This window comes from Periplaneta americana, chromosome 8 (genome assembly GCF_040183065.1).
Source record: "Periplaneta americana isolate PAMFEO1 chromosome 8, P.americana_PAMFEO1_priV1, whole genome shotgun sequence".
Lineage (NCBI taxonomy): Eukaryota > Metazoa > Arthropoda > Insecta > Blattodea > Blattidae > Periplaneta > Periplaneta americana.
In genome coordinates this window covers 166,962,253-166,980,479 of record NC_091124.1, presented here as the reverse complement: position 1 = coordinate 166,980,479, position 18,227 = coordinate 166,962,253, and the positions used below count along the sequence as shown (strand labels likewise).

The 18,227-nt window shown below is 33.6% G+C and overlaps 1 protein-coding gene across 1 annotated transcript in view; it reads right to left on the bottom strand.

The window, feature by feature from the left end:
• LOC138705220 (arrestin homolog) overlaps window positions 1-17,574 on the bottom strand; it is a 920,135-nt gene extending 902,561 nt beyond the window's left edge. The window contains exon 1 of the mRNA XM_069834027.1: window positions 17,223-17,574. The gene's annotated coding sequence lies outside the window, so the exon portion shown is untranslated. The remainder of the gene's footprint in view (window positions 1-17,222) is intronic.
• Window positions 17,575-18,227: the final 653 nt, after the last annotated feature.

Below are 18,227 nucleotides of genomic sequence, written 5' to 3'. Positions count from 1 at the left end.
CAAAATGAGGAGATAAAGAGGAAGGCAGAAAGTAGAAAAGACTGGAGAATGCTGGGTTTGCAGTGAAAAACCTGCCCTTGGGCAGAACACTGTGAATGAATGAATCCTGGATTTTTTACTTTTACCGTAACACATATAGTCACCTGTATATGTGTAAAGTCAAACATATTAACTTTCTACAGGGACATCATTTTATTTTTACTTCAATTTTTATTGTACCAGAGTTTTTGAATGTACTTCACTCCCACCCCTTCTACTAATGAAGTTCCAACTTCCTCCATACAGAACCAAGGCCGCATGTAAACACTACTGAGTTAGCGAGTATAGTACGTTCAGAAATATGTTCGCGTTTTCCAGTGACGAAAGACCTTTCAATATTGAATCATATTTTCGCACAGGTACTGTCCGTTTGCCTACGTCACATCGCGGTTTCCCCCACCAGCTTCTGCTCGCCTCTCTGTAAGAGCTTGGCTGTCTTAGCTCTTTTCTGAAAACATTAACTTCTGTTAGGAATTGGACGTTTACGTAATGTTATACAACTGTTTGAAATAACTTAAATAAAAGGGCCTCGTTAAGTAATTAACTGTCACGTGATTTCCCCCCTTTCTACGATCCTGCGGCATAACCACGTGGACGGACAATAGATAGCATGTCTGAGTAATTTTATCTGTGCAGGTAGGGCAGAAGTGAAGATTGAATTTACAGTACGTAAGGTACTCTTTTATAGAGTAGGTACAGAATTATTTCACATGAGTTACTAGTACGAAGAACGAAACTAGTAATTGGAAATAGATGCAATAGTCTATAGTGCGATAATATGCACAAAAGAACTGAAGCCTGTATCGAAATGAACGGCCACCATTTTCAAAAATGTATTTAAATAGCCATATTATGATTATTTTTCAATTTAACTTCATTCTCTATATTGTACACTAATGTGCTGTAGACAGTATAATATACACTGCATAATGAATACGTTCGCATGGATAACTATGTTCGTGAGTAAAAACACTTATTCTTAATACAGTACTGTATTTTGGTTAAACAAAAACCTAACGAAAATTATCGATCTCAAAATCGCGATATTTCCTAGTTTACGTAAATGGATGAACTACTTTTCTACCCTCCTATACCTAGTAAAATGATTTGTTTGTGTTTTACTCCAGTATCATCGAACATGAGTCGTGGAAGGGGTAGCAAACGGTGTTCCCGTTTCTCTAAAGGTATAGCCAGGTTAATATTAAAAATGTTAGTAAAAATAAAATGATGTCTCTGTGTAGTTATGCATGTATTGTACACGCCTCTGTTTCGCGTCCATATCAATGCACAACTGAATAACATATATGTATATATTTATATATACACACAATATAATGAAAACCCCCTCATGGATTATAACGAACTTTTCCAAGTATGGCTTGTATGTATGCGGGCTCCCCTTGTGTATAAGAATGAACTCGTTCACATTAACAATTTGTCGGGTATGACGTAAGCACTTCCATGGCAACCGAAGTCTAAGTTCCGTTCCATAGGATCCTTTCATTTTTTCTATTTGTGTCGGTCGAATATAGACGTTGCAGTATGAAGTGTATTGGGCCGTCTGTTTGCATGCCCGCCTGTGTACAGCAGGGAATTATTGTAATTGTTATACGTAATATTTATACTTTAGTTCCAAATTTGTCAAAGTTGGAATGATCTGTTGCCCATGTATTGTAAGGGATTACAGTTGCGAGTAGAGATAAATTTGTTACATGTGAGTGAATTTTTAAAGCGAAGCATCAAGAAGGGAGGATGTTCCCTAGACAGCTTCATTCTGAACCAGTAACATATTTTAATGTTTATGTCAATTAAATGCTGAGTTTCGTAATTGATTACAATATATTATATGTGTTGCTGTTTTTTGTACATTTTTTTAAAATTAATTACTCATGTCTGTTTAAACCTTATAGTTTATAAAATAAACCACGTATCTTCATTCTGAGTATAAAAAGGAGTGCCTCTTATATTTAATTCAGAAAACTGAAGTTGCCTTTTTATTTGTGTCTTTTAATTGCCAGTTCAAGAAAGTAAACTACAGTACAAACAGTACGCGTAAAATATATGAGAAAATATTCACCCTCAACACACTCGACACACATGAAGACAAAATTTTAATGATCTGCTCATGTCCCCAGGCCTATATCTTCCTGAGTAAATTATATGCAAACATATTTCCAATAATTCTGTTTGAGAATTTGATGAAAGTCTTAAAGGCCCCTTTACCCAGAGAGGTATAGACACTGTCTTTAGTTAAACGCTCCTCATTGTTATAGGATCAGAATCCCTTGTCATAAACCTATTTCTTACGCATGGATAGAACAAAACCAAATTCTAATGAATTTTAATATCTTTGTCACTCTAAATGGCTGATTTTCATAAGTATGAAAGTAATAATAATAATAATATATTATTATTATTATTATTATTATTATTATTATTATTATTATTATTATTATTATTATTATTAACCATAAACCAGGTTTTCACAACCACGAAAATCCAAATACATACCAGGTTAAGAGCATATAAAGTTCTAGCAAGTCCTGTCGTCATGTATGGTAGTGAGGCCTGGACTGTCCGAAACTCAGATGTTCAACGCCTAACAACTGCGGAAATGAGATTTCTAAGGAGGACTGCCGGCTACAGCTTGCTTGACCATAAAAGAAATGAACTAATTACAAAAAAATTGAAAATTACACCTATTTATGAACATCTCAACCACTACAGACAAAAATGGCTTAACCATGTCAATAGGATGGACCGTTTCAGACTCCCAAGACAAATTCTCCGGCATATACTACATGGAAGACGATCTTTGGGACCCCCCTGAAAAGATGGACGGAGACCGTAACAGGCCACTAGGCCTAATACCTGCACAAAGAAAATATTCTCTTAAAGTAACAAAAATAAAGTGCCTGAATAAAGGGTTATCGTGATAGGATAAATAAAGTAATCTAAGATTACCTTTATTACATTTAACGGAATTAAACTATTACCTAAAATGGACGATGATTATTATTATTATTATTATTATTATTATTATTATTATTATAACCCATATACAGCTATTTTATTAAATTTGCGTAAATTGATTGCATATAGAATCTACTGAACAGTAGCAATACAATTTACAAATTATATCATATATTTTGAGTTTGGAATTTTACAGGATGTTTCATATATAGGCTACATGTAAATACTTTGTGGCCTTAATGTTGACGTTAATATATGACTTAAATCGTCTATACAACTTTTTTTTCTGAAAATCGTTAATTTCTGGGTTATGGTGCAATGTTATACAACACGAGGGCAGTGCAAGCCTTACGTCATGTCATGTCCTCAAACATAGCAGATGTTTGTTATTGCTACACCTCACTACAGTTAGTTCAGAACTCTAACGGCTTTGTTTACGTTTACGTTGTGCTCGTGTCGAAGGTAACCTAACATGCATCACTATTGTAGTTCCTGCCGTCACCACGTCTCTTAAATTTTAATTATGTACTGTAGTTAGTAGACTGGAGTTATAGTGCCGTGACTTATTCATGCAGTGAGTACGCAGATATGCACCTCATGTACGGTGCAACAGCAGCTAATGCACTTGAAACTAGACGACTGTAATTCTGGGAGAAATGATTTAGTCTTTTTTTTTTTGCATTTGTTATCCCCACTTTGTTGCATTAACTTGGAAATAAAACAATATCTGAAAAAGTGTCAAAGGATGTTTTAATTTTATTTCTACAGGGACATCATTTTATTTTTACTTCAATTTTTATTGTACCTGAGTTTTAGAATGTACTTCTCTCCCGCCCCTTCTACTAATGAAGTTCAACCGTCCTGCACACAGATCCAAGACCACACATACAGTCATAGTAGCCTTACGGACATAGTAAACAGTACGTTCCAAAAATATGTTCGCGTTTTCCAGTGACGAAAGAGCTTTCAATATTGAATAATTTTCGTACAGGTACTGTCGTCCATTTGCCTACGTCGTATCCCGGTTTCCCCCACCAGCTTTTATTCGCCAGCTAGTGGCTGGGCTGTCTTAGCTCTTTTCTGAGAACATTAATTTCTGTTAGCAATTAGACGTCTACGTAATATTATACATCTGTTTAAAATAACTTAAATAAAAGGGCATAGTTAAGTAATTAACTGTCACATCATTTCCTCCCTTTCTACGACCCTACGACATAACCACTTGCACGGACAGTAGATACTGTAGTATGTCTGAGTAATTTTATCTTTTCGAATCGGGCAGAAGTGAAGATTGAATTTACAGTACGTAAAGTACTCTTTTATAGAGTAGGTACAGAATTATTTCAACATGAGTTACTAGTACGAAGGACGAAACTGATAATTGGGATTAGGTACAGTAGTCTATAGTGCGATAATATGCACATTAGAACTGAAGGCTGTATCGAAATGAAAGGCCACCATTTTAAAAAATGTGTTTAATTATCCATATTATGATTATTTTTCAATTTAACTTCATTCTCTATATCGTACGCTAATGTGTTATAGACAGTATAATATACACTGCATAATGAATACGTCCGAATGAATAGCTCAGTTCGTGAGGAAAAACACATGTTGTTAATACTGTACTGTATTTTAATTAAACAAAAACCTAATGCAAATGATCAAACTCAAAATCGCGATATTTCCTAGTTTACGTAAATGGATGAACTACTTTTCTTCCCTCCTATACCTAGTAAAGTGATCTGTTTGTATATTACGCCAGTATCATCGAACTCCAGTCGTGGAAGGAGGTAGGAAACGGCGTTGCTCCAAAGGTATAGTCAGGTTAATATTAAAAATGTTAGTAAAAATAAAATTATGTCCCGGTACATCTATATTACACCCACAAAGTATTTACATGTACTCGTGTTGTTTAGCTTAACATCATAACTAGGAAATTAAGGATTTTCAGAAAAAGCTGTACAGATCATTTGTCTCATTTTTTGTCTTTACATTACACCCGCAAATTACTTGCATGTACCTGTAAATGGCAATTCATAAAATGAATGCTCACCTTTTTTATTTGGGTGCAAATTAAAATATTTCTTTTTTATAATAACTGGTGTACGCCTGAAAACAGGTTTCGTGTTGTACGGCACCGTTCGAAAAGAGACATGCTCAAGTAACAGCACTCTCATTATAAGTATTACACATTTAATTTATTGGCTTCAGCTACCTTACTCTCTAATGCAGATTCGCATTGCTGGAGTTGCCAGATTAGTAAACTTAGAATATCGCACGAGCCCTAAGGAATATCCTATTTTACTTGTCTAATATACAGGGTGAAAGTTAAGGTAATACATTGACAGGAGCCATAGATCTCATTATTTAGAGTAAGTTTTGTCAAATAAAACAAATTATAGCACTTACGGATAGTGAGATAATTACAAGTGTTTCGAAAGCGCTGACGGCAATTGCAAGATGTCTCAACGCCGCTTAAGTAGTACCCCACATCCCATGCGGTTAGCGACTTGAAGGGGGTGGGTTAAGTTCAAGTACCTTTCACCTGTACCTTGCAAAACTGACCTACGTGAACTCCGTATAGGGGCGTAACTGTTATTTGCTTAGTTTGTGTAATTTAATGCCAGAAAATGTAAATTAATAACCAGAATGAACAAAATAGCTCGCGTTCGAGCGCAGTTCAACAATGAATACAGAATTATCAACTTACAATGCAATACACTAGCAATTCAGTACTAAGTATGGCGTAATAATTTTAATGTAAGCAAGAAACACGTACAGCAAAAACAAGAAATAACGTGAAAATCAGGAAATTATGTCCAAATTAGTGAAAACACTTAGGATTGAAGTTTCAGTTACAATTAATGAAAAAATAAAACTGATGTAACTTTGTGAACAAGATGTAATTAACATTACAGTTCGTTGTTTTACGAATCACTAATTCTGGGTGTTAATAATGAAATAAAGAGTGATAAATACAGTATAAACCACATTCCACTCACATCTTACAGGCATTGTTCAAAATGTCCACCATCAGCGTGTGTGCAGCTTTCACATCTTCTAGTCCAATTATGACGAACTCTGACCAGTAGTTCTTCACTGTTCTGAATTTCTTCCGCGGCCTGGATCATGTCTAAGTACTCACGATTTGTGAACTCTGGCATCTCGTAGTTTTGAAATAAACTAAACTGTATCACTGTACGTCCAACTGCACACTAATGCAATGTAAACATCACAACAGCTGATCTGTTGCGAGTACTAGGCAAACTGTCTGCCGTCTCGACAGCGATGCCAGATTTTTAGACCTTCTGTACGTGACTCGACAATCAATGTTTTCATTGTTTCTTCAATCTATTAATTCTAAATCTGTGAATTTTCTAATTAAAATACTGCTGCAACGTGAACATAACAAACGTTCTCTTCGTTGTTATACAAGAAATTAAACCGTATTTTAAACAGTATTCGTAAAATTCGCGTTCGAAATGTCGGCATAAAAGTATTATTTCTTAAAAAAATGAGCAAAATGGTATTCGACTTTTTTATTCGTTATATTTTAAGGAATCACATCCTACAATTAATGTACTACCTTACCTTCCAGCCTGTATATATATATATATATATATATATATATATATATATATATATATATATATATATATCGTACATTAAGTATCTTGGCAAAATGTGGAATAATATTGTATGTTTTCATATTTCCTAAATAAATTAAGAAAACATGCACAGTAGCATAGGCTAATTGAGGCCGTTAGATCCACAGTGATCTAAGTAACAAATTTACGAAAAATATCATTCCGATCACTGTCGCCGCCATCAGCAGGAGGGTTAAGTACTACCTCTATTTCGTCAGCAGCATGTATACTTGCACATATTTCAGGTTCATCTGCATCTAACACCTCATCTAGCCATTTTATCAATCGTTCTGTATCTTTCCTGTTTGATGGATAAAAGTTCACATAAATGCCCAGCGTTTGATATATCAAACATCAAAGTTTACGTAGTCCTCCAGTCCATATTATTCAAATTATTATGAAAAACTATAATAGTACTGAAAGGGTACACATTTGCCAACACGTTAAAATAATTAATTAAAATCGAGCATTCAAAACCAACTATTCATAAAATAAAAATCCAACTTACGTGTTATCCATCTTCCAAGCAGACTGGTACTGGAATTTCAACACTCGCAACGACTGCCAAATTATAATATTTAAGTTTTCCATTGTTACCAATATAGAGGTTGATGATTTATAAGCCAATTGGTGTACCAACAATCACAATAATAACAGAAATGCAAATGTACAACAATCAAACATCATAAGCTGCATCGTGTTTGATATATCAAACGGTGGGATATAATGGGTTCCGGATTTGTGGCTTAAAAATTACTGCTCAAAACTTTGAACGCCGAAATGTAAGTACCGGTACTGAACAAAATGCATGGTCTTTTATAATGGATGAAATGTCATCTCTTCTACAGTTACTGGCCAAGAAATGAAATTTGTAGCATTTTGAATTTAGTCGGAATAATTTCAAATATGCTGTGGGTTCAGATTGATCGCCACAATATGGCGACATTGATAGAGATAAAAGTCGCTCCTCCCTATCATTTTATTTAAATAAAGAAGGGTACAGAGAAAAAACGAACAGAGTCACAATTTTCTTAAGGGTGATGTCATCTTCTAATTCAGTATATTACTGCAAGATTTATTGTTGTTCATAATGAAAATGTGGGAAAGCATGATGTATACGTAGTGATAATTTTCCTTTGTCTGTTTTGATAAGAAAAACACATACATTTTGCAGTAATATACTGAATTAAATGATGTCGTAACCCTTATGAGAATTGTGACTGTTCGTTTTTTCTCTTGTACTCTTCAATTTTTATTTTATTATTTTCTGATAGTACGTATATATCAATAAAGTTGGAGGTAGACCACACAGAAATGATACCAATCATGAATTGAATCAAGCCATTGAGAAAGTACAAGACAGCACAATGTCCATAAACACGACACGGTGGTATTATAAAATACCGTACGATACAAGAAATAAGTTTCAGGAAAAACATGGTAAGAAAACTGGAGGTCAATGTGTGTTGTCTCCTGCTGAAGAGACAACAGTAATAATTGAGCCGTTCAGAGCAGAAGTGGTGTAAGTCAAAAATGGCTAATGAGGGTTAAAGTAAACATTCTGTAACATACAGCGCAAAGTAGCAATTAATATTCAATTTATTTAAACTATCAGTAGTCAGTGGATAGCAAGAAGGTCATATTAACTGCTACTTTGCGCTGTATTTTACAGAATTTTTACTTTAAACCTCATTACCCAATTTTGACGTACACCACTTTTGCTCTGAACGGCTCAATTGCTGCTTCAAAATGCGCCGATTGGGAGTTTCCCTTAAACTTATTCTAAGAAAATATAGTAGAATTTTTTCAGAATTTAGAAATGACACTCAGAGATGTACCAGCAGAAAAGTGTTCATGAATGTTTCAGACGATCCAGGAAAGTTCAAAGGAATATATCGCCGGGGAACTAAATATGCAGAGATTTCAAACTATTCCAAAAGTGCTACAGTAATAATAGTTTGTAGTTCAGCTGATGGTACACTACTTCCGGCATATATTTCATACAAGTCCCTACACATATACAATAGATGAAAAGAAAACGGCTCACGGAGTGTGCCATGGTGAAAAGTTTTGTTGCAGTAAAGGTTTTTGCTATAACCGTACTCCCCATGGGTGGCTGGATGGTGTAACATTTCAAGGCATAGGATCTACTATACACTTTTCCCATATTACTAGCTATTTTTCCGAAACCTACCACAAATGACAAAGATCCTGTTCTGTTTGCATTGTCACGAAGTAGATGTAGTCGAGATGTAAAATTCACTTGATTACATGTACTCAACAAGATTTAGTGGTTCATATTGGAAATTATATTCTTCTGTTAAAAATTAGTTTTAAATATGTTATGCCATATATTAAAATATTTTTATTTGATATTTGTCGCTATAAATAACTAGGTAGTAATTAATGTTCTGTACTCTATGATGCACCAAAATATATGTAACATTATTTCAATTTTTGTAATTATTTCATGGTATCAACTAGAATATACAGAAAATCAAACTCATCCCACAACCCAAACCATTAAAAATAAATAAAACCACTTTGTAAATTTTAAAATGAGGCGATATTGATCTACATAGCCGGTGTATGTGTCTCCTGCTGTAGTTTCAACATGGATATCAAAGTCAGCTCAAACGTAGTATAAGTTTGATCGCCTTATTTTTATTTTGTTTTACGTGGAATTTGTTATCTCCGAAAGTCAATTTTCTTCAGTATTATATTTTGAACTACGCTCTTTCCAATGCTAATTTTATATCCAAAAATAACTGCTGAGGAAAATTATTCCAGTTACTAGAATTAAATTATATCTGTAGTCTGTGTAGAAAGAAAAATTCATTCCAATCCTTCTACTAGTTCATGAGAAAAATTGTCATATATATTTATCAATGTTTTTAGATTTTTTTCACAAGGATTTTTCAATCTCCACTAAAATTTTTGTATCTTCACTAGAATATAAAAATGTATAGCGGATAATCATGAGAGTTTTCCTAATCCGTCTTAAAAATTCCAAATGGATAGCTTTAAAAGTTGTTAAGATACAGCAGGCTGCTGTATTTTGTAACAGATTTACATTTCCTGGTTACTTGAATACAGCCGTGGCGAGAACGTGACTCGCGAGACATTGTGGCTCGCAGTGATAGCAGTGTATTTCGCTTGCTTCTAACCTTCGCAAACCCCAACCTTCTCACTCACTGGAGTCAAACTCCGTTCCATGTGCATTTGTCTCTGACCTGCGAGTGGCATATGTCTCACTCGAAACCATGTACGAAAGTTCGAAGTAGGATGGGAGGACGCATTTTTTTGCTGTCAATATGATGAGAATATTAAATGTATGATTTGTTCACAAGTATTACGCGGAAAACGGTTGAATAGCATAAAACGGCATTATACTACATGTTACTGATGAAACATTAAAAGGTTAAGTGTTATTGTTGTTGTTATCATCATCATCATCATCATCATCATCATCTCTGTACGTCGACCCTTTTTCAGCAGATGTACGAATAATGCGGTTAGCTCTTCAATTTGATCTCACTGATTTACTATGTGATGTCAAATGAAAGCTAGATGTAAGGACTTGACAAATGTTGAACTTTCAAATCTTTGCCAAAAAATAAATATCCGAAGTTTCGTTCTTCGCTTGCTCTGTTGAAGCTTTGTTCGCTACAACTTACGTTTGTGAAAAATTATTTTCAACAATCAAAATAGTAAAAACCAAATTTAGATCACGACTGACAGACAAATACCTTCGTGATCTACTACGACTGGCAGTAAGTGACATAATTCCTGATTTTGAAACTTTGTCGCAGAGACATTCTGAAGACAGTTAATTTTAGGTTATGATATTGTTCATTTCTTTCTTCGTTACACGTACTAAACATTAGTTTGTAGCCGTGTACTGTATAAAATTATATTTAAGTGCTTGACGTAAGGAAAATGAAAATCCGTTAATAAGTCAGACAGTTGCTTCACTTCCCCTTCGGGTGTCCGCCTCCCTCCATAGGTGCTATGCATGTTGCAGGTTACACAGTGGCTCGGCGCACGATGGCATTTTCGCCACGCCTGCTGTACAATTATAATTGATTTACATATTCCTTTGTGAGGGGTTTCTTCCTCATATTGTCATTTGTCACTTATTTAAAACATCCTACCTTTGTCTTACGCCTTACCAATATACAAATTACTCGTAATAGGATGGAAGGCACCTTTATCTACCTTATTTACTTTGCACTTTCATTATCACTAAACGCATATGTACATATTCCTTCTTTCAGTTGAATACACCATCAGATCCTTCACTGTTGACTCATGTCCAAATGCCTCACCAGAAGTGAAGGACCATTCAACAAATACTAAAGTAACGTGTGGTCAGCACGACGTTTCCCCAATCATAATAGCCGATTCGCGTAACGGTATTTCTCTGCCTATCGTAGCTCCAAAATTTATCATGGTGCTGGATGGGCACCCGTCCAATACACTGTCGAAATTTCATGAGAAAATGTCTCTCCCCATAAGTAACGGAACACGATTTATTTTGTGACTCTAGTTCAAGGCACGACACCTTAGACCAGCGTTTCTCAAACTATGGTCCGCGGACCACCTGTGGTCCTCGAGTTCTGTCCTTGTGGTCCTTCAAAAAAGACAGAAGAAAAAATAAAATTCAAACGAATTGCGTATGACATGACAGCTAAAAGTCTCAAAGTTTGGACATGACACATGGCAATTGTCTTTCACTTTTTCTCCCAATAGGCCTACTAATATTTTATGAAGTTTCTAACCTACTCGTCTACCCACTTCCCACTCTACTGTCGATAACAAAAGAAGGATTTAAAGCACTATGAACATGGCGTTTCTCGCCATCTTTTCCCTGTATATCTGGCGCCGAGCCTGTAACCCAGCCAGGGACCACACGAATTCATAACAAAGGACCAAAGTACCGAACCTTTTCATGTATTGATCACTTTCTTAATAGTTTTCCCGACACCCAGTCTGCACATTGAAATGGGCACGTACTGTACGTCGTACACCAATAATAGAACGTGCCAAATTGCATCTTTACTTGTTGAAAATCGGGTATGTTTTTGCATTAATTTTTTATTTGTTTTTCCATATGACGATATAAGAAATTTTAGACTCCGTCTATTTTAAAATCCGACAGGTTTTTACACTTACGTGTTTCGTCTCTAAGTGCCGTTTCAATTTCGCGGGTTTCATACACTCGTTTGAAAGCACTTCGTAACAACGCACCGAGGTTTTGGTTCGCTCTCATTGCCACACCAAGTAAATCCAAGTTCCAAATAACTTGTCATATTTACAAAAGTATTTTTTCTTTGAATAGCTAATAGTAGGACTAGATAGGCCTATTTCTTTAATGACACTATAAATAATATATTTCTTCACAAACAGCTTCTGAACTATTAGCACTGCCTAAATGAAGCGTATCATCATGTTCCTTTCTTTTCAAAGATCCGGATCAAAATCGGTTTTCCATTATTTATAATGGGCACTATTTAACAGAGACATGGGCAAACTACTAGCGTGTACCACATAAGAAGGATTTCAAACAACTAACTGCTAACAGACAAGCGATGAATCAACAATGCACAGAATTTGTTGTTTGCGATTGGCCACAAAAATATAATTACGAAAGTATTATAATTAATGAATTCTATTTTAAAATATAAGTAGACTATACTGGTATTAAAATATACTATAAAAATGAAGGGAACAAGAGTAAGATGGTCCGCGGAATTGTTCTGACTTAAAAAGTGGTCCCCACTTTAAAAAAGTTTGAGAAACGCTGCCTTAACCACGTAGCTACGACACGGAAAACCCCGTTTAATTAATAAAAAAAACATTTGTTTAATCTGTGCACAAAATTAAACCCTTATTCAACTGCAGATGTCTTCTTTAAGAAATCCGTGTTTGTTCCAAGTGATTTTTTTAAATAAATTAGAATTTGAGTTTCAACTTGCTCTAGATATCAGCCAGGTGCTTTATTTTTCTGATATGAGTTTAGCAAATAGCATTACATAGTTTTTGGTATTTTACGAAATGTTTTGAAGTTCTTTACACACAAACTAATGAAATTTTAATTTTATTACATTATATTACATGCATACAAAATAATGTCACTTCTTTATAGATATTTATTTGTAAAAAGTTATTGTCGTCCATGATTTATTTTGTTATTGTAGCTTGTAATAGATAATGTTATAATTTTCTCTTGGTTTTAAGATACTAAATATTTCGCAATTAAAGTTTTTTTTTACGTTTATCATCCTAATAATTTCTATTAATATTATGCCTAGTTTCGTGAAATCATCACCCCTACATTGCTCTCTACTTGACGAAGTTTCATTGAGAAAAAATCTTGTGGAAAAAAAAGTTTTAATATAATTATTAGGATATGAAATAAGTTTTAATGTAATTTTATGTATAAGCATTCATGTAATTAAAGTACAGTTGCTGAAAATGGAAATATAAATAGCTTTGAATTTCCAGAAACTATCGGAAAAGGTACATCGAGAGCCCTCTTGTATCTAAACAGAGAACCACATGTTAGTTGTTTTGGTAATAAATTAGGCCTAACAGCAATTTGAGAAAGAATGAATCACTCAAAATTTGTGAAAGAAATTTGAGTTTCGTTACATTCTTAACATTTCTTATGCTCGTTACATAATAAAATTTTAAATCTTCGTCTGAACCTGACCATTGCTCTGTGATCCGGTTGTTATCTAAGGTTGTCAAGCTGTCAGATTTTCTGTTTGAAGAAACTGATTTCAAACTGCCGATTCAAATTTTATCAGAGATTTATCACATTTAGTAGAATAGAGATAACTTTCTTAATATAAATTCTAATTCAGTATATCTTAATATGACTACTTAACACGGCCATGCTATATAGTTCCTGTAAAACATTAAAAATATGATTAATTGATTAACTAGCGGACTTACTCGTGTTAATTAACACGTGTAAGTCCACTAGTTAATTAATTAATTATATTCAAGTGTTAAAAGTAGTGTACGCAAGATTCAAAATGGATAAAAATATGAAATAAATATTTCATTCTCCTGTCCTTATAGATCTTAATTTTTATATTTTGGTTCGAACACGGGTTTTATATCTAAATTCTTTATCTATAATCAGCACTAGCAAGTACAAAGTATTTAATCACATGCATCTGCTGTATTAAGAATATTGCCTCCTAGAAAGTGAGGCTAATGATATGTATTGAGGCTGCCTGAATTTCGTCTATGGCCATTTCATTGTAGTATCATAAAATGATCGCATATTTTATTTTCTGATCACTTCCGGCTTTCCGCATGGTCTGCTATTGAACGCCGAGGAACATCAGCAGTTGATTACCCAATCAATAAAATGGAAACGACTCGACTGTGCCAAGGACATTTGCTTATTAATATATTATTAACCCCGTTTCCTTCGATCTGCCATTTGCAACTTCTGTCTTTGTTATTCTTAGCTTTTCTCTACTTCTTCAGTGCCATACATTTTTTTTTTTGTATCATGCATTTCTGTGGTCGACTTTTTGAGATGCTTTTCGGTAAATGGAGATAAGTCTCTTATTACAAATAATTTTCTACACAAATAAAACACATCAAATGCTAGAATTATTTTGTTTTTTTCACACCCACTTATAGAATTTAACTTGTGTATTCACCTGGGTCAATTTAAACAAAAATGACTGAACCGCATTTACTCGAACACTATCGAATTACTCTGTCAACCTAACGAAATACAAACGCTTCATTTTCATGGCGTGCTCAACGTCGGAAAAACTAAACCAGTAAACACTGAAGATGTTCAGAAGACTTTAATATCTTTAAAATTTGGAATGGCCTGTGATTTTTATTAATATAAACATAAAGTATATTATTTTAATTACGAACAATTCAGCATCACACTATTTTGTTTGTAGAGTACCCGATGGCTTGTATTGGTAATGCTACTGCTAAAACAACAACAATGATAATAATAATAATAATAATAATAATATAATAAATTTTGAAATTAAACTTATTTCGATGAAGTAATACTCCATAGCATTCAATCAAAGTGTTGCAAAATACCTGTAGATTCATGATATCATACTAGGATGAGGTATAACTGTCTCAAAATAACAAGCCAAGAGTATTTTGGAATCTTCGGAACAGAAGCGCCATTATAACTGATGAAAATATACTGCCTACTAATGACAACTTAAATAACAGAGTTTGCTTATTGATAAAATTGAAAATTTCAGTAATCATTTCTATGAATGGGATATTTTAAAATGTAAGTTATGAATCATCTTCATCTGTCACTAAAGAATCCATTTGAAATAGTTAACAATTCTCTGAAATGTAACATTAGACTCTATTATCAGACTTCCTGATTGCAGAAAATTTGAGATAATGGCTGGTCCCTTAATGCTCTTCAACCACTGAAATTCCATTGCAAATTTAATGTGGAATATTTACATTTTATTTTATTTTATTTGTTTATTTATATAAATTTAAATATACACAATACAGAATATAATTACAACTATAGAAATAGAAATAAAATAATGCAATCAATATAAAAAAGGAGATACAGTAATATTAACAAAATTTGAGGACCGAATGAGCAGCGCTCGTGTTCGGTCGCGGTTCAGATATATTATTAATAGACTTATAAGAGAATATACAAAATAAAATAAAATAGGAACTAAAATTAAAATTACAGCTACAGTGAAATTATATAATATAATAGGCCTATATTAATATAAGAGGAATATAGAAAATAAAATAGGAAATAAAAATTAAAATAACAGCGGCAATGAAGTTATATAATACAATATTAACATAGAGAAGAATAATATCGTACGTGAATAAAGTAGGACAATTTATAAAAAAAAAAATATATAAATTCCAAAATTACAGAATACAAATATAATATAGGCTGATTAATTCATACACATAGGCTATAAATTTATTTAATCAAATTGAAGACATTAACACGTTTCTAATTTTCTTGTTATATTTTAGTGGGTTACATGTTAGAAGTTCTGGGTGTAATTTAGCTAAAGCATTATACAATTTGGAAATATATTTTTATTTTATAGATGGAGATTTATTTTTAAAGGTTTAGATTAGTTTAAATTACTTTTTAAATTGAAAAACTAGTTCATGACAACAATTGAACATTATTTATTATCTCAGAATTTTATTTCTAGTGAACCTGGAATAAAATAAAAAAAAATATATCCTCTATACGATAATCAGCTGAGTTTTTTCTTTCAGAAATTAAATATAGAAAATTACCCCAGGGCTTTTGTTGAGTTGGATGGCTGGACGATGGTGACAGATTTAAGAGGAACTGTTTAATCTCAGAATAACATCGATGTTCAGTTCTGTCTCTATTCATGAAGTCAAGCGAACGCTGCTAAATTTAGCGAAACATTACCCTGTCCCATGTATGTCATGTTGACAGACTTGTGTATTGTTGGAACTATCATCATATTGGGTGTGGGGGAAAGCATATATCATGCATAAACATTTGCTTTTTGCATACGAAGACTGGTGCATTCTGTTTTACTTGCTGAAATTGATAGTTCCTGAAGACAATAGAAGTGAAGACCGATGTACGCAGAAATATAGTAGTATCCTATTCCTTCTATAATTTATCCTGTAGTTAGAGATTCTAATGTGACGTAAGATGTATTGTCCAACCTAACCTTATACATCAATAAGATACTTGTATTTTCTGTAGATTACTCTAGCCTGGAAGATTTTTTTTTATTTTTCGTTCATTTTCAAATTTTTTCAACATTGCTTCTTGTTTCAGACCACTGCAGCGATCCCCATGAGGATATTTTATTTCAATATCCATCCTCAATAGATAAGATCGAAATTCTAAACCTGTAATTATATATATTGGAGACGAAAGTTCTCTCTTTAATTGTAATGTTTTTATTCTCCCGCATTAGGAAAATGTTTTCTATGGATTGCTTACTCCATCTTAAAATAAATCGACCCTTTGATGTCACTTTCTTTTATTTTTAAATATTTGTATATTCGGGCTTCTCTTTTATCTTGGATGCTTGCAGTGTCCAAATGAGAAGTACTACTCCTACTTGGAATCAAAATTTGAAACTCGATGTTCTTTTAAAGGTGAGTATGACCGAAATATTACTAATTTAACGATTAAGAACATTGTCTTAATTATCTAAAAAGCAGCAAAAACATGGTGGAGAACGCTTCTTCCAATGATTAGTTACAGTTTGATGTTATCACTTTAAAATATTGTAACTTGAACGTTACAAGCGATAATTTGTAATTAATCTGACTCTATAATTAATAAATTTGACCACAATAAATAATTGGTAGATGGAACAATCATAGCACAAGAATAGAATATGGCGCTGTTTAATATCAATAATGGATACCAGTTAGGCTTGAGTTTCAGAAAATAGTACATAATTGTTTACGATACACATAAAACTCATTACATGTTTATTATAGAAGTAAAATGTTACATAATAATTAATCACATAATTTAAAATTTACCCTCACCTTCAGAGGAAATGAAATGTATTTGTTGCCGCCAACCTTGATAATTGAAAAGGATCTTGCGCCAAGAAGAGAACAATAGTTCTGTTTTTTTTAAGACGCAATTGTTCTCAAATCAAATGACGATGGAAGATTTTAACATACGGGAAAATCGTATAACAAAAAGAAAAGGTTCAATTTCTCATGTTCGGGCTAGTTTTTGTATAGCACATTCAAATGGGCGGTAAATTACTCTTTAAACTGTTTTTCTTACCGACACTCGCACGAGCACTGTCTCGCGAGACGCGCGTCACTGCAGAGTGGCACACAAACTGTCGTTTGAGACTGTCTCGCAGAACGTGACGTTACTCGTCGCGGACCGCACACCGACTGGCTAAACGAACGCGCGCGGACGGCTCGCTGCGGCCGCCAGATCGATCTGCCCACAGCACGACAGCGCTCGAGAAGCTCACGCGGGCCCTTCGCCGTATCGATCACGGGGCGCAAAGCGACAATATGAATGAATTATTTGATAATATTATTTATTATCATTTCTCATTTTCAGCGGACTAATGTCTGGAGGCATTGACCTCACATTTAATTCGTTTCGAAGCACAATATGTATTGTTAGCAATACAGTTTCGGTTTCTTTTCAAATATATTTTCCACTATTATTATTATTATTATTATTATTATTATTATTATTATTATTATTATTATTACTACTACTACTACTACTACTACTACTACTACTACTACTACTACTACTACCAACTTCAATATCTCATTCAATGACTGAAGACATTAACTAAGCAATCAATAATCTATATCTATATATATATTAGCCGTACCCGTGCGCTCCGCTGCACCCGTTAGAAATAAATATAAAGTAATTACATAATTAAAATAGGACATTTGATCCAGGAAACATACGTGTTTGATAGAAGAATAAATCGTTTAATATGTTACTTAATTTAAATTGTATTTAAATAATTAAAATGCGATCATTTTGGTCCAGAGACCACTCAT